Source organism: Eurosta solidaginis, chromosome 3 (genome assembly GCF_040869045.1).
Source record: "Eurosta solidaginis isolate ZX-2024a chromosome 3, ASM4086904v1, whole genome shotgun sequence".
Lineage (NCBI taxonomy): Eukaryota > Metazoa > Arthropoda > Insecta > Diptera > Tephritidae > Eurosta > Eurosta solidaginis.
In genome coordinates this window covers 76,826,341-76,845,450 of record NC_090321.1, presented here as the reverse complement: position 1 = coordinate 76,845,450, position 19,110 = coordinate 76,826,341, and the positions used below count along the sequence as shown (strand labels likewise).

General features: G+C 39.0%; 1 protein-coding gene across 1 annotated transcript in view; it reads left to right on the top strand.

The window, feature by feature from the left end:
* The window catches only part of Tango11 (transport and golgi organization 11), a 114,303-nt gene that overhangs the window by 36,377 nt on the left and 58,816 nt on the right, over positions 1 to 19,110 (top strand). The gene's annotated exons all lie outside the window — the stretch shown is intronic.

Genomic DNA, 19,110 nt, shown 5'->3' with positions numbered 1-19,110 from the left:
CAGGTGAAGTAAATAAAACGAGATAGAAGATGTACGCTATCTAAAACGGTAGGCTTGTATTTTCAACGGTCAGAAGAGTGTAAAATGTTTACCCGCTTTGGAAAAGTAGGAGTAGAAAAACAAATGCCTTGCTACGAAAGCCATTCCAGCTATTTTTTCAGCATATCAGTGCAACCTAATACCAATACAAAATGGATACACAGGACCAGTGCGAACTTATATTACTTTAAGCATCGAATAAAATTAAAAACTTAAACTGCGATGAGTAGTAAAATTCTACAATGCGTCTAAGTAAACTGACCTCAACTTAAACTGCAGTTGAAGCTTTTATCGAAAAAACCGGACATAAGTTTTACAGTCACACTTGGAAGTGATCGTAATACTTTTAAATGTGCTTCCATCCCTTAAAATTCATTGACACGTTCATCTGCTTTGTTGATTTGTCGTTGAGAGTTGGCAGTAAAACATATGCTCTTCCAAATAAAAATAACAAACTTAATCAGAAGATGCCCTAAAATGACTGGACAGTTCAATTCATGATGTATTACTTATGTTACGAAATTATTATTTACCAAAATATGTCAGGGTATATACTAGCCCAGCGGCAGTCGACCTAAAACCAGAAGATGTTATTGTTGTTGTTGCATAAACGATAAAGACACTCCCCGAAGGTTTTGGGGAGTGTTATCGATGTTGATGGTCCTTTCGTTCCGGTAACAAAGCACCAATAAGGTACTAGCTCGACCATCTCGGGAACGATAAATATGACCACATTAAACCGCTTCCCAAGGCAGTCGGTTCTATGTACCGGAGCGACTCGGGATTTTTCTCGACCAAGGACTGTCATCTCAGTGTAACCCCATTTAATTTGTTGCGTCCCTCCCACAAATTGTCATTCTCCCAGCAGCTCCTTGCAGCAGGACTGCTCCATATTCTCTTGCTCCGGGAAGGTATCGAATCCAATCCGGGTCCGTCTCCTGACACCGGTCCTGAGAAATGGTTTTGCTGCATCTGCCGGAAAAGAATCTTTTTAGGACGGTCATACTCTGTTCAGTGTGTCTCGTGTAAGGGATGGTTGCATCGGACAGGTTGTTCTGGGCTTGATCCCAAAACCCGACGTCCACGTAACTTTTATAAATCTTTCGTGGCTCCTTGCTGTTCACGCCCAAGGGCGTCCCGTAGTCTACGCCTGCGCGCGGGTACCCCAATGCTTGCCCAAGGACGCCCAGTCCCAGGGCCACAACAGCAATTGCGTCCTGGCCTTCCTCAACCCAGGCGTAGTCACCCGTCAAGAGTGGAGACGTCTCCCCCCATGCACTTCAGAATTCTGCAGTTAAACTGTAATGGACTAACTGGGAAGATTACGGAGATAGTCGATTTCATTAAGCGGCACAACATCCGCATTGCTGCGATTCAAGAGACTAAACTCACAGCACGATCTGCATTGCAGACCTGCTCTGGGTATAATGTCCACAGAAAAGATCGCGAGAGCGGAAATAGAGGCGGCCTCGCGTTTATAATACACCACTCTGTGCAATATTATATATTTGATCCTGGCATCGACCGCAGGGACAATATCTTAGAACGTCAAGGCATATATGTCCGGTCAGGCGATGCAAACCTAGAAATCATCAACATCCACATCCCCTGCCACCTGTTGCCCCAGTGGATACCGCCCTAATATCAGAGCCTTACTCACTGGCAACAATCGCATTATCTTAGGCGATTTCAATGCCCATCACGATCTATGGCATTCAAACTTGCGGGCGGACAGTAGGGGTGAGATGTTGGCGGATCAAATAGAAGAAACGACGTTCTGCACAATAAACGGAGACGCCCCCACACGTATGGTAGGAAGCTGTCACAGTTCGCCAGATATCTCAATCGTGAGCGCAGAACTCGTAAACTGCGTCAACTGGCAGCCGATGGTAACATTGGCATCCGACCACCTGCCTATACTTATTTCGCTGGAGCGTACCGCCGACTTCATCGTCACCGAAAAACGCACTTTCATAAACTTTAAAAAAGGAAAGTGGGAAGAATATAAATCTTTTACAGACAACCTCTTTGCTGCCCTCCCTATCCCGACTGATGCCCGCCAAGGGGAGCGTGCCTTCCGCAAGGTCATTGAATCAGCCTCGGCACGTTTCATTCCCGCCGAGAGAATTCCCGAAATCCGGCCCCACTTCCCGGCGGAGGCCGCAAACTTAGCGAGAGAACGTGACCTTATAAGGCAGCTTGATCCAGGCTACCCCCAAATAAGGGATATAAACCAACGCATCAGATTGCTTGTGGATGAACCCAAGCGGGCGAAATGGGAGGAGCACCCAAGAGGTTGTAACCTCTCTACCGGTGTGGGTAAACTTTGGTCCACCGTAAAGTCCCTATCGAATCCCACTAAGCACAAAGACAAAGCTTCCATCGCCTTTGGCGACAAAGTGCTGTCGGATGCGAAAAAATGCGCGAGCGCTTTCTGCCGACAATATATAATGCATTCTACGGTCGACAAAGATAGACGGAGGGCCAACAGACACGCACATAAACACAAATTCAGCGCGTCACCAATCACCATCACCGCTAAAGAGGTTGAGGACGCCATTGGTCGCGCTAAACCATCCAAAGCAGTGGGCCCAGAGGGCATAGCCATGCCGATGCTTAAAAGCCTAGGGAAAGAGGGTTTCAAATATTTAGCGCAGGTCTTCAACCTGTCTCTTACCACCTTTGTCATACCCGAGAAATGGAAAATGGCCAAGGTGGTCCCGCTACTAAAGCCTGGTAAACCAGCTAACATAGGAGAGTCGTATCGTCCGATACCTCTCCTATCGCCAGTGGCAAAGACGTTCGAAGCCATTTTGCTCCCTTATTTCCAAGCATAGCACTACCTCCGCGCTAAATGCCATTGGCACCCAGATAAATTGCGGTTTAAATCAAAACCCCCACCGTAGAACAGTACTCGTAGCGCTAGACCTATCAAAAGCCTTTGATACGGTCAACCATGGCTCGTTACTGCAAGACCTGGAAGGGTCTACCCTTCCGCCATGTCTTAAAAGGTGGACCGCAAATTATCTGGGTGGTCGGCAGGCATCGGTGCAATTTAGAAACGAAACATCAAAACCAAGGAGAATTAAACAAGGGGTGCCACAGGGTGGTGTCCTATCCCCACTTTTGTTTAATTTCTACATATCTAAGCTACCTTCACCACCGGAAGGAATCACAATCGTTTGCTACGCCGATGACTGCACAGTAATGGCCACAGGCCCACAGATCGATGAGCTATGTAATAAAATAAACGGCTACCTCCCGGATCTCTCCAGTTTTTTCGCCTCGCGAAACCTGGCATTATCACCGACTAAATCTTCCGCGACCTTATTCACAACATGGACGTCACAAATGTCGACCATTTTGAACATCCACGTCGATGGCACTACGCTACCGACTGTCTTACACCCCAAAATCTTGGGTGTGACGTTTGATCAGGATCTACATTTTGGTGAGCACGCAACCGCAATTGTTCCGAGAATTCAGAGCCGTAACAAAATCCTCAAATCCCTTGCTGGCAGTACCTGGGGAAAAGATAAAGAAACGCTCATGACTACATACAAAGCAATTAGCCAGCCGATTACGTGCTACGCGTCACCCATATGGTCGCCAAGCCTAAAAATTACCCACTGGAAGAAGCTACAGGCCTGCCAAAATACTGCTCTCAGAATTGCCACGGGCTGTCTTCTTATGTCCCCAGAACACCATCTGTATAATGAGGCGAGAATACTCCCCATCAGGGAGAGAAACGAGATGCTGACCAAACAGTTCCTGTTAAATACCCAGAAACCTGGGCATCCCAAAAGACATCTGATTAATGAGCCAGCACCGCCTAGGGGCTTAAGGAGTTGTTGGATCTTAAAGTTGTCTTGAATCTCTTCGTAATGTTAATGGGGTAACTAGGTGCCGATATGGTAGTGTATCATATACGTCGATAAGGTGGGGTTTTTTTCTCACTACTTTGCATTTTGACGTTTACTTACTTTGTTCTTTTATTATTTGAATTTATATATCTTGCCGCTGACACGACCGCCCGTGATTTACTTTACTTGCCTTTTTTTTAATAGTACATTGCATTAAAACTTGTATTTATGTACAACCCACTAAAGTTAACTTAATTAAAGTGAAGTGAACAAAAGCTATTGAGTTTCCTTTGGCTACCTGCAATTTGTGAGTAACAAAACCACCGCATACAGTCCACTCCCGCTAAGCCGGAGAAGTCCACCCGCACCGCACAAGCGAAGTAATCCGCCACAACAGGAGTTATCTCCGTAAGCATTTTGAGGAAATACGGCACCTGAGAACCCAGCCGTATGAAGCGAAAAAACACAAGCAGGTCCTTGGTGAACTCCACAAACAGGCGTCGGACCTTTATGCCGGGAATTGCCCGGTGAATCCAGTACTCAAAGAAAAGTATCCAAAACTCGCGGAAGAGGAACGCATACTCCTCAGGGAAACGCGAGTCACTCTGGCTCAACTTCGTTCTGGATACTGTAACAGGTTAAACTCTTACCTATCCAGAATCAACCTCGACATACAAAATGTATGCCCCGCTTGCAATGTGTCCCCACATGACACCAACCATCTCTTTAATTGTAATGTGGAACCAACGCCTCTAACACCCCTTTCCTTATGGTCCACCCCTGTTGAAACAGCAAGTTTCCTTGGACTCCCGTTATAGGATATTGATGACAATCTGTGATCGGTCGCGGCTGTTAGGTGGGGCGAAGCACTGCTACAACAACAACAACCACATTAAACCTTCTAGGCCATCCCGCCTGCCCACCGACCATAAATGTGTTTCCATCCCTTAAAATTCATTGATATGTTCATCTGCTCTGTTGATTTGACATTGAGAGTCGAAAGTAAAAGGTCCATCGATATTCACCTACTCTGGTTTAGATGAAAAAAAGTACTAAAACTACCATATTTTACTCCTGAAAAATGCATAAGAAACAACACTTTCGGGGACAACATTGGTGAAAATTTTTCAGATAGCCGAATGACAGAACAAAGAAGAATTTAAAGCGAGACAATTGACGGCTTCACCTGGTTATTCCCGAATGCATTCGGTGGGGCTTTTTTTTGGAAAACATGGCGGAATCATACAAGGTGGCAGCACGGTGACATACCTAAAAAGACAAATAAAGGTTCAAAGTACTTTGTTTTTGTAAATCGGTGGACTAATTTCAAAATCATACTGCGCTGGAAGTTGATGTATCAAATGATATTAAAAAAGTACAAATCAGCTGTCACCGTTCTACCACCTTGTATAGTTCTGCCATGGAGGAAAAGAAGCAAGTGTGTGAGAAAAAAACAAAAAGGGCAGCTGCAAGACATGGTGAAATCATATCAGCATTGTAAATTTTACCAAATAGCGCAACTAACAGCTGATCGGTGAAAATTCGCACATTCACACGCACAGTTCTCGACTCAGTTTCAAAAAAAAAACTAGATTATTTAACTCAAATTTTAAAGTGAGATAATCATTACGAATTTATGTATATACAATATATAAGGCGTTTTTGTTGTTACTAAAACAATAGTTTTATTTATATTAAAGCTTTTATTATTTTTTTGTTTAACTTTGAAAAAACTCTGAACACCATTCCTTCATTATAGGACATTCGACTGCCTAGTCCACTGCCTTCCACTCTATTCGCAACATAACCTCTATTTAAGCTGCCAAACTATATAGTAAACAATGCATATCAGGTAGTACATCGACATCATCCAAACCCATGATTCAATCACAAGAGGTTTGCTCGACAGACACATTTTTTGACAATTGCAGCCATTTTGCTCCCAAATCGAATTGACATCGGTTAAATGTGCTGTTTCTTTGCAATTTTTCGAAAAATATTAGTAGTAGAAATAGGAAGCAATCAGTTTACAAATACCCTATAAGTACTAAACTGCATAATTCCTTAGAACATTTATTTAAATTTTATGATGAATTTATTAACTATGCCATGATCTATTAGTGTGGCTGAACATAGGTTTTATGAAAAGTACGGACACCAAGGAATCGTGCACTTTCGTAAACCTATGAACATACGGAACCTAAACCACTTCAAAATTCATCGTTCAACGTCAAAAACCCGACTAGTAAATTGATTCACGTAAAAATGTCATTAGTAAATAATAGAGATACCATAACGAAATACAGGTACTTTGAGCATGTTAGCTTATTCATTCCGTATGTTAGGAACATTCGTCTCCATTTAAGAATTTGGGGAATCGGTTTATATTTTGAATATTATGTATATTCGGACCTCGTGAGGTAATATCAAACGAACGTGTTCCGAATAATCTAAATTACCGTTTTATCCGGAACACTTCCATGAATACTTAAAGTAAAGCAGCTTTCCGAAATTTCAGAATAAAAAGGTAAATACTCCCTGTGTAGCAGGACCGCAAAAAAACTGAACTCTTCTGTCAAAGTCAAGACCGGAATATAAAGTTCTAAAACAATAAGACATTTTCTTTTAATTTTTTGTCAGACCATGTCGGCTGTGTTTTCAATATCGTCCTATCTCAAAATATTTTTCAAAAACTTCCCATTTCATGATTTGTCACAAAAAAGCCCTATATTAGAATTAGTTTGAAGAACGCCTCAAAATGCTTTTCATTAACTCCCTCTTATGTCAAAATGCATTGAACTTATGCTCATATAGGGAGGAAACAAATTTTGATATAGTGTATTTTTGAATAAAATTCTAAACCAACATAGCTCTTTATCAATTCACGAAATATTTAGTAGAAAATGAATTATTTCCTCCAAAACCTGTTGGCATTTACAAATTTATTATCACTACTAATATACTACTAAAGGTACTTTTCTACTACAATTTTCGCTAAAGGGGATTGAATTATTATCCGTTTTCCTTACTTCGTAAAAGCAACCCGTCCAGATTTTTCATTTTGGGAGTGTCAAAGCTCTGCCGTCATTGAAGAACAAACCTCTAGTAATTGAATCATGATCCAAACCATTGTTTACTATATAGTTTGGCAGGTTAAGTAGAGGTTAGGTTGCGAATAGAGTGGAAGGCAGTGGACTAGGCAGTCCAATGTCATATAATGAAGGAATGGTGTTCGGAGTTTTTTCAAAGTTAAAAAAAAAATGATAAAAGATTTAATATAAATCAAACTATTGTTTTAATAACAACACAAACGCCATATATATTCTGTATACAAAAATTTGTTAGGATTATCTCACTTTAAATTAAATAATCTAAAGTTTTTTTTGAAACTGAGTCGAGAACTGTGCGTGTGAATGTGTGAATTTTCACCGATCAGCTGTTAGTTGCGGTACTTGGTAAAATTTACAATGATCCAAACATAAATTACGTTTCAGGCACTTTGTTTTTGTGATTCGATGGACTAATGCGGCAGTTACCCACCGACGTGTGCCGTACGTAAGGACGTTTGTCGTACGAAGCACGTTTGACCGAACTCTCAAGCCCGTAGGAATCAATGTGTGCGTCTGTGTACATGTACATAACATATTTGTGTGTGTATTGTTTAAAGATAAGCACTGTTGCCATTGAACATTTTGCATGTATGCTTATGGAAACATCAACTTTTTCCAATTTAATTTTTGATATTGTAAAAGGCCGGAATACATATTAAATAAGTATAAATAGATAACATATTTATAATCAGCACTTTTACATAATTATTTCGCATTATTTTCACAATTTTTCAAACTTTAATTAGGTGTTTTTGCATAAAATTGCAAACGGTCAAAAATTAGCGCACACAAGTTTACTAGGCAACTCTGTCTAGTGAGAGAGCGATCAGCTGACACGTTCTTACGGAAAAAATCAAAATTGTTTTGATTTCTACGTTCCGGGCTACGTACATACGGGCGTTGCACGTCGGTGAGTTTTCGTTTACATTGCACACTCATAAGATAGGTCGTGTCAGCTGACACGTTTTTGGTACGTACGTTCGTGAGTAACTGCCGCATAACGTCAAAAGTTGAAGTGTCAAATCAAATTACCCACGTTCCAATAGACCGTGATCCAGATCCCGAAAAAAATTTAACAAACAAATGCAACAACAAATTTATGCATATCCTTCAAAAACGCGAGTACTAAATAAATAGTGGGGGAATATTTTGAATAAGGTGCCACGATTTTCAAAATTTTTTTTTTCGAAGGGTGGAGGGGATCCTAAAAATCACAAAATTATCACCGCAACTCTAGGAAACTCTTAGTTTATGAAATATAAGCTTTTTACTTATATTTAAAAATTCATGAGCTTAACACCGACTTATAATAATTGAATTTCAATTATTATGTTTTCTAAGAGAAACTGAAAAGAAAGAAACATTTACTAGCATATTGCGATGGACCCATTTCGAAAACCACCAACGTAATCATCATCAGGCAATTTTGTAATGTTATCAAAGGTTTCACCGGGATTCGAACCGTGAATCACATGGTGAAACTGCAGTAGCCTTTAACCACTAGGCCATCCTGCTGGTATTTGTTTTCATGCTTAATTCAGTTTTTCTCATTTCTACACTAACAACACAATTGAGACATTTTGTCTCTATATTGATTTGTGTGCCATGTAGATTTGTTTTTGTGAAGTTCTTCTTCGTTGCGAATGAGAAGCTTTGTAAAATCGGGCTCAGTTGTACATATTTATGTATGTTTGTTATAATGGTATGTTCAGTTTATACTTATATTTAAAAATTCATGAGCTTAACACCGGCTTATAATAATTGAATTTCAATTATTATGTTTTCTAAGAGAAACTGAAGAGAAAGAAACATTTACGCCCCGATTCTCAGCGTTACCGATAAAATAGTACCGAGAACATTATGTAACCGAATATCGTTACCAGTTCTTTTATCCGCGATTCTGGCCAAAGTGGTAACGCTATCATCACCGAAAAACTCACCAGTGCCTGTGGAGAAATTTGAAAGGTAGTTTTCTTCGCTTTCACGGTTGCCACTTTGGACCATTTGCACCAAAAATGGTCCTTTTCAACCCCGTTTGGTCCGCTGGTCCCTTTTCTTCAATTTTGGTCCTCTTAGGCAGTAGCCACGATTGGTACTTTTCTTTCTTTTCATTCAGGTAAAAATTCACAATATTGCCCAAAAATTTGCCACACTTTCTTAGCCCCCATATAATTTTCAATTTACTTCAATGGAACTCTCACCATAAAAAATTACTCAGTCAATAAAATGTACCAGAACAATAACATTTCACCTTAGATATAACTTATGCCAGGCATTAAAAAGAAAATTGTTGGAAAACATATATTGTCGTTAATTTTTGATGAAATAACCGACTAATAAAAAAAAAAACTCTTTTTTTATAATAATACAAGTAAGGAAGGTTATGTTCGGGTGTAACCGAACATTACATACTCAGTTGAGAGCTATGGTGACAACATAAGGGAAAATAACCATGTAAGAAAATGAACCGAAGGTAATCCTGGAATGTGTTTGTATGACATGTGTATCAAATGAAAGGTATTAAAGAGTATTTTATGAGGGAGTGGGCCATAGTTCTATAGGTGGACGCCATTTAGGGATATCGCCATAAAGGTGGATCAGGATTGATTCTAGAATTTGTTTGTATGGTATGGGTATCAAATGAAAGGTGTTAATGAGAATTTTAAAAGGGAGTGATCCTTAGTTCTATAGGTGGACGCCTTTTCGAGATATCGCCATTAAGGTGGACCAGGGGTGACTCTAGAATGTGTTTGTACGATATGGGTATCAAATTAAAGGTATTAATGAGGGTTTTAAAAGGGCGTGGGGCTTAGTTCTATAGGTGGACGCCGTTTCGAGATATCGCCATAACGGTGGGCTAGGGGTGACTCTAGAATTCCTTTGTGCAATATGGGTATCAAACGAAAGGAGTTAATGAGTATTTTAAAAGGGAGTGGGCCTCAGTTCTATAGGTGGACGCCTTTTCGAGGTATTGCCATAAAGGTGGACCAGGGGTGACTCTAGAATGCGTTTGTACAATATGGGTATCAAATGAAAGGTGTTAATGAGTATTTTAAAAGGGAGTGGGCCTTAGTTCCATAGGTGGACGCCGTTTCGAGATATCGCCATAACGGTGGGCCAGGGGTGACTCTAGAATTCCTTTGTGCAATATGGGTATCAAACGAAAGGAGTTAATGAGTATTTTAAAAGGGAGTGGGCCTTAGTTCTATAGGTGGACGCCTTTTCGAGGTATCGCAATAAAGGTGGACCAGGGGTGACTCTAGACTTTGTTTGTACGATATGGGTTTCAAATGAAAGGTGTTAATGAGTATTTTTAAAAGGGATTGGGCCTTCGTTCTATAGGTGTTCACCTTTTCGAGATATCGCCATAAAGGTGGACCAGGGGTGACTTTAGAATATGTTTGTACGATATGGGTATCAAATGAAAGGTGTTAATGAGTATTTTAAAAGGGCGTGGGGCTTAGTTCTATAGGTGGACGCCTTTTCGAGATATCGCCATAAAGGTGGACCAGGGGTGACTCTAGAATGAGTTTGTACGATATGGGTATCAAATTAAAGGTATTAATGAGAGTTTTAAAAGGGAGTGGTGGTAGTTGTATATGTGAAGGCGTTTTCCAGATATCGACCAAAATGTGGACCAGGGTGACCCAGAACATCATCTGTTGGATACCGCTAATTTATTTATATATGTAATACCTGCCAAGATTTTAAGGGTTTTTTATTTCGCGCTGCAGAACTTTTTCATTTTCTTCTACTTAATATGGTAGGTGTCACAACCATTTTATAAAGATTTTTTTAAAGTTATATTTCGCGTCAATAAAACAATCCAATTACCTTACCATGTTTCATCCCTTTTTTCGTATTTGGTATAGAATTATAGCATTTTTTTCATTTTTCGTAATTTTCGATATCGAAAAAGTGGGCGTGGTCATAGTCGGATTTCATTCATTTTTCATACCAAGATAAAGTGAGTTCAAATAAGCACGTGAACTAAGTTCATTAAAGATATGTCGATTTTTGCTCAAGTTATCGTGTTAACGGCCATGCGGAAGGACAGACGGATGACTGTGTATAAAAACTGGGCGTGGCATCAACCGATTTCGCTCATTTTCACAGAAAACAGTTAACGTCATAAAATCTATGCCCCTGCCATATTTCAAAAGGATTGGTTAATTTTTGTTCGACTTATGGCGTTAAAAGTATCCTAGACAAATTAAATGAAAAAGGGCGGAGTCACGCCCATTTTGAAATTTTCTTTTGTTTTTGTATTTTGTTGCACCATATCATTACTGGTGTTGAATGTTGACATAATTTACTTATATACTGTAAAGGTTTTTTGTTAAAATTTTACTTAAAAAAATTTTTTTTTTAAAGTGGGCGTGGTCCTCCGATTTTTCTAATTTTTATTAAGCGTACATATAGTAATAGGAGTAACGTCCCTGCCAAATTTTATCATGATATCTTCAACGACTGCCAAATTACAGCTTGCAAAAGTTTTAAATTACCTTCTTTTAAAAGTGGGCGGTGCCACGCCCATTGTCTAAAATTTTACTAATTTTCTATTCTGCGTCATAAGTTCAACTCATCTACCAAGTTTCGTCGCTTTATCTGTCTTTTGTAATGAATTATCGCACTCTTTCGGTTTTTCGAAATTTTCGATATCGAAAAAGTGGGCGTGGTTATAGTCCGATATAGTTCATTTTAAATAGCGATCTGAGATGAGTGCTCAAGAATCTACATACCAAATTTCATCAAGATAACTCAAAATTTACTCAAGTTATCGTGTTAACGGACGGACGGACGGACATGGCTCAATCAAATTTTTTTTCGATCCTGATTATTTTGATATATGGAAGTCTATATCTATCTCGTTTCCTTCATATATGTACAACCAACCGTTATCCAATCAAACTTAATATACTCTGTGAGCTCTGCTCAACTGAGTATAATTAATAACGGCTAGATATTTCGATCGGTTGTACAACACTATGTAAAATATATGAAAATAAAAATTTCTTCTCGCCTAGCATAGCTTATAGCGAGGACTCTGCCGTGAGCCCAACACTTTTAAAACTTCTACAAAGAAATTCTATGCATTACTTCTCGTTTGGTACGTTGATATTTAAATCTCTCTCACCCAGCACCCCAGCGGGTTAGGGGGTCAGAATATACCCGCGGTAGGTATACCTGTCGTAAGAGGCGACTAAAATACCAGATTCAAGGAACTGTGTAGCGCAACCCTTCTGGTTGCCAGCGCAATATACAGCCGACGACAGACGAGGCTCTGGCGACCCAAGCTCCTCATGGAACTTAGGGGTGGGGAGGGAGGGATGATGGCCTGAAGGTGTAATGTGGCCTTATAAATCGCTCCCGAGATGGTCGGGCTGACACCTATTGGGCTATTGTGGTGTTAAGCCACGCAAGGTAATTGAAAACTAAGTATCTTGACACAAGAAATATTTTAACTCGAACACAGAAGGAAGAGATTTGATTTCGGAAGAAATGTTTTGTATAAAATTATTCCCGGAGGTGCTAGCAGAACCCCTGAGGCCTGGGATCAAAACTCACACTTACTGAATCTAGGCTTTGATATGAAATTTAAACGTTAAGGGAAAATGTATGCATCTATAAAAATAGCACTAACAAAATTGCCTAGTTTCATTTACGATTTACTGAGTTTTCCACATACATAGTTCGGCAACACCAGAACGCAAATTTTGAACCGTTTCTTACTAAAACCTAACTGCACTATACATTTTATTTCATTGCAATCAACAACATAATGCTAGAAACCAGAGCTTTGTGACCAAAACTAGGTTCACAATGTTTGGTTGGTGAAAAACATAGACTTATCCTATGTCAAAATATAGTACCATTTTTGGTTGCATGCACATATATTTGTTTGTTCAGCTTGAATTAAAGGAAAGTCTTCACTATGTTTAGTAAAATTTTATATGGAAACATCCTAAAATTTTGTATTTTATACTAATGAAATAAAACAAAAACTTGGTCCTTTTTTTCGATGAATTTTGGTCCCAAATGAAAACATGGTGTGGCAACCGTGTTCGCTTTACAGAAAATGTCTCGCTTGTAGATACGAGGTTAACGAATAAACGGGACGATGTGTATATGCATATTATGCATGATAAGTTTCTACATATGTATATTGTAATTTATTCTGTGAAAGTACATAATGTAAACAAATATGTATAGCAATAGGCAACACTTTTTTACTATTATCTTTACTTATTTTCGCTTACAATTCTTTATTTTTCAGTTTTGCCTTTTTCTATACAACAGCTGTTGTGTGGTTATTTCGATGTAACCACCTACTTTTGTGGGTAAAAAATTATCCGGATACTTTCGCTGGTAGAATACCAAAAGGGTGTAAAAGTTGCCACATGATTTCGTTACCGTGGTGAAGAATATTGTTACCACACTAGAATCGGGGCGTTACTGGCATATTGCGATGGACCCATTTCGAAAACCGCCAACGTAATCATCATCAGGCAATTTTGTAATGTTATCAAAGGTTTCACCGGGATTCGAACCGTGAATCACATGGTGAAACTGCAGTAGCCTTTAACCACTAGGCCATCCTGCTGGTATTTATTTTCATGCTTAATTCAGTTTTTCTCATTTATACACTAACAACACAATTGAGACATTTTGTCTCTATATTGATTTGTGTGCCATGTAGATTTGTTTTTGTAAAGTTCTTCTTCGTTGCGAATGAGAAGCTTTGTAAACTCGGAATCCCGGTGAAACCTTTGATAACATTACAAAATTGCCTGATGATGATTACGTTGGTGGTTTTCGAAATGGGTCCATCGCAATATGCCAGTAAATGTTTCTTTCTTTTCAGTTTCTCTTAGAAAACATAATAATTGAAATTCAATTATTATAAGCCGGTGTTAAGCTCATGAATTCTTAAATATAAGTATAAACTGGACACATCATTAAAACAAACATACATATATAAGCGCTTTAATTAAAAAATTTAGTAAAATTTCAACTTAAGTCCTGCAGTTAAAATTCGGGTCGCACGTGTCGATAGCGGTATGTTTGTTTTAATGGTGTGTTCAGTTTATACTTATATTTAAGAATTTATGAGCTTATAATAATTGAATTTCAATTATTATGTTTTCTAAGAGAAACTGAAAAGAAAGAAACATTTACTGGCATATTGCGATGGACCCATTTCGAAAACCGCCAACGTAATCATCATCAGGCAATTTTGTAATGTTATCTAGGTTTCACCGGGATTCGAACCGTGAATCACATGGTGAAACTGCAGTAGCCTTTAACCACTAGGCCATCCTGCTGGTATTTGTTTTCATGCTTAATTCAGTTTTTCTCATTTCTACACTAACAACACAATTGAGACATTTTGTCTCTATATTGATTTGTGTGCCATGTAGATTTGTTTTTGTAAAGTTCTTCTTCGCTACGAATGAGAAGCTTTGTAAACTCGGAATCCCGGTGAAACCTTTGATAACATTACAAAATTGCCTGCTGATGATTACGTTGGTGGTTTTCGAAATGGGTCCATCGCAATATGCCAGTAAATGTTTCTTTCTTTTCAGTTTCTCTTAGAAAATATAATAATTGAAATTCAATTATTATAAGCCGGTGTTAAGCTCATGAATTCTTAAATATAAGTATAAACTGAACACACTATTAAAACAAACATACATATATAAGCTTTTTAATTTAAAAATTTAGTAAAATTTCAACTTAAGTCATGCAGTTAAAATTCGGGTCGCACGTGTCGATAGCGGTATCAAAAGACGCGTATTTGCGTCAAGATTCAGAATCCGAAAGCAGAAACTATATTTTTTATCTCGTTTAAAAGTTATTCGCGGAAAACCCGTCGATACTATTTTCGATTTTTTCGTTGTTGCAATTAAACAAACGAAAACAAATGAAGGTGGTGAATAGTGTTACCAGCTCCACAACAATTACTTTTTATCTTGGTATAAGGTGGTGGCACGTCGACATAAATGCAAGCAAACATACCCTATCAATGTATTTTGATTTTGTAAAACTTTTTGACGGGTTTGTTTGGAGGTGAGTTTTTATGTTAGTTTTCTTGTTGTCGGTGTCGGATCGGTTAAGGGTAATTTTTTTAAAGGTGTTCTACGCAGAAGTACTGTGCATGGCGTAGCCGGTGTTGGATCAGCTAAGGGTTGTTTTTTTAAAGTGCGTCCGAAGGCCGCCTACGCAGAAGGACATCACCGTGGCGGTAGCCACGGTTATACCACACACCCGGACTTGGCATGGCATAGCCCAGGGTTATTTTTTTAAGCGCGGCCGAAGGCCGCCTATGTAGAAAGGTGTTCTACGCAGAATTACTGTGCATGGCCACCAAAAAAGAGCTTTTTCAATTTTTTGGTAAATAAAGACTAAAAAATTTAAAGATATATATGCATCAGATAAAATGTATTTTTATAAGATATTTTTTGGTTTTTTAATTTTTGAAATCCATCCACTTGTTTCGGAGATATTTTGATTTGAAAAATCCACAATTTCGCCTTTTGACATGGAATTTGTTTGGGGGTAACCTTTCATTTGCACCGAAATAGAAAAATACCATTGGAGTCAGCATAAAAATCTCTATAAAGTCCGATTTTTAATTTTTTTGACAATTGTATGCTGCACTTAAGCCCCTTTTTCTAAATTCTTATCATGAAAAATTTTAATATTTACTTAAAACTCTCGTGTTCCGTTAAATTAAATACATTAATTTCAAATTATTCAGAGAATTACAAAAACAAAATACATTGATAGTGTATGTTTGTTTGAATTTATGTCGACGTGCCAACACCTTATAATGTTCTACCAAGATAAAAAGATATGGTTGCGGAGCTGGCAACACTATTCACCACCTTCATTTCCCTGCAAAATTGTTGGATTACGTGTTCCATTTTCTTCATGTTGGAGTACTCTAACAATACTCCTTTGCAATGCGTTTGCAGAACACCATCAGCACATTTTTTGTATGAATACAGATTAGTTTTGGAATACTCCTATACTCCCTGTAATCGTTGGTCCTTAATTTGGCAAATTTAACGCGTACAATACAAAAACTCCGTTTCATTGGATATGCGATGTGTACGCTGTGCGTTTATTTTGCTGTGTCTTCTCTGGTTGCTAGAGTTGGGTCGTTTCGTTCTGAACTTGTTCAATTGACCGGGTCTCTCAACTGAACTAGATCTTCGATTTCGGTTCTATTTGTTCTTTTAGTTCATTTGTTCCTTTAGTTCGTTTTATCTAATGTTATTCTTTCTCACTTCTCGTTCGCGAACATTGTAAATTCATACATACGCAGAAATTCTGAGCACGAATGTCGATGATGCCACTTACACTAAAGATATGTGGGGTCATCTTTGTGTGTGGCACTGCTACAACAATATATGTATGGACTAATTATGAAAAACATCTTTTGCAAGAAACTAATTACATTTATTAAACTTGAAAAGATCATATTTACAATTTGTGTCTGTACTCTTTCCATTTCCTGGATCTTCCGAAATTTGTAACTTTTTTGAAGTTAATTAAACATATATGTATATATTAACTTATTTATTCATAAAACATCTAAATATACCTACACAAAGCATTGCTGCATACACACTCTCGTCTATACTTGTTGGCTTTTTTCGCGGGTGCAAGCAGCAGTGAACAAATTTGCTTGAAAACAAAAAAGAACAGATGAACAAAAGAACAACTTGTTCGTTCATCAGAAAAAGAACTAAAGAATCGAATCTCTGAAATGAACGAAAAAGCAAACTCTACTGGTTGCTGACCAACGATTAATTCGAATTAGTCATGTACAAACAGAGCAAGCTCACAGTGTCAAAAATTGTATATTATATTTTCACATGAATTCAAAGTAACGGGAAAGTACATATGTGTATGTTTTTCCGACTTCAATTTTACATTGTGGAAACAAATAGAATATAATAGAATAAGCGAATTATGTATTTACATAAACGTATATATGAATGTATGAGTAAACTTCAAATGAATTATAAATGTATAGTGCTATGTTCATGTGTGTATAGGTACGTTTGATACCACATAAAGCGAATGATCGAATGTAAGAATGCAAAATGATAGGTCGCAATAGATTATAAGCGTGTGAGCATATTGTGGTATAGGGTAAATGAGACGTTCTGCGACATTCCCACCCCCGTGAATCACCACGATTCACTAACTTCAGACCACGTCCAGAACGGCTAATTGGACACTGCTCGGCGTTTCACCCCTGTTGTTGTTCGCACCTCAACTTGTCTTATTTCACCATCTCGGCCAGGGTATAACTCCTCTACAACACCGCGACACCATTCCCTTCGTACTACGTTGGGATCACATATGAATATCAGGTCTCCTTTGCTTATCGGGTTTCTCCTTTGGCACCATTTGACACGACGGGTCAGTGTTGGAAGATACTCTGCTATCCAACGTTTCCAAAAATGATCTCTTAACTGTCGAGCGATCCGCCACTGCTATCGTAAAGCGTAAGTATCAGTCAATACTTCGTCTACTCCAGGCGTCTGTGAAATGTTAGGCGATAGCAACAAAAAATCGTTTGGCGTTAAGGGTTGTTCTTGCTGTGCATCGATGGGCAAATGTGTTAATGGACGGGAGTTGACAATGTTTTCCGCCTCGATCAAAAAACAGTTAAGGGTATGTTCTCTTGGTGCAACTTCTTTGACAGTTTGACGTAAAAATTTCTTCACGGATTGCACCAATCGTTCCCAAGCTCCTCCTTCAGCTAGGTTAAACGGCGAGTTGAAAACCCATTCAACACCCCGATTCGATAATTCGCCCTGTACCCTTTCGCAATCGAAGACTTTGGTGAATCGTTTTGCTTCGTTATTAACGCCAACGAAATTTTTTCCGTTATCTCATCGGATCCTTAAGGGCACACCTCTACGGTTTATGAAATTTCTTATGACCGCTATACAAGAGTCGGTGCTTAGATCATGAACTATTTCCAAATGAACCGCTCTTATAGTAAGGCAAGTAAAGAGAGCCACCCACCTTTTTTCAGTGCTGCGTCGAACAGTGACGTTTAATGGACCGAAATAGTCTAGGCCAGTGTACGTAAATGGCCTAACGTATGGTGTAAGACGGTCGACAGGAAGAGGTCCCATTAGCGGAGGCACAGGGTTTGTTTTTCGAATGCGGCAGACTTGGCAACTAGCGACAACGCTACGTAAAACACTCCTTAGACGTGGTACCCAATAATTGTTTCGTACGGCACATAATGTTGCTTCGGTGTTTTGGTGCCCCATGACCTCATGATGATGCATTATAACAAATTTCGTGAAAACGTGTGTTGACGGCAATATTATGGGATGTCTCGTGTTCACTGGTAACCAACCGGCAGCTTCGATGCGCCCTGATACACGTAAGATCCCTTCTTCGTCGAGATATGGCAAGAGCTGTAGCAAAGAACTTTGACGAGATATTTCTTGCCCACTACGAATTTGCTGTATTTCCATCCCGAAAGCTTCGTTTTGAACAATGCAGTGTAATAGACGTTACGCGGCTTCCAAGTCGCTGACAGTAAAACCATAGCAATTATTTCGTTTTTCAACTTGGCGGCGACAAATTTTGGTAAACAAGATCACCCAGGCTGTAGTTCTTATCAACCTGGTGAGAGAAGAAAAATTAGTAAAATTTATAAATTTGCAACTTACAACGTTCAATGCGTATTGCGGCCGAAGCTCATCATTGACGTGGTCAAGGTAAATTTCCCCAATGTCTTCAGAGGGCCATTCACTTTCTGGTTGGCGCAGAAATGAGGGGCACTTTACCCAGCGACTGTTCTGATCAAATATTATTTTGTGATTAACTCGCGTAGCTTCATCAGCTACGTTTTCATTTGTAGGTATCCATCTCCAATTATTTAAATTTGTGGCATTTAGGATTTCGGAAATCCTATGTTGAACAAATGGCTTGTATCTTCTTGTTTCGCTTCGAATCCAGTTTATGACAGTTTTTGAGTCACTCCATATGAAAAACTGGTTAATGACTACTTCGTGTTCTTCACTAACGGTTTGCATAAGTCGAGTTCCTAGGACTGC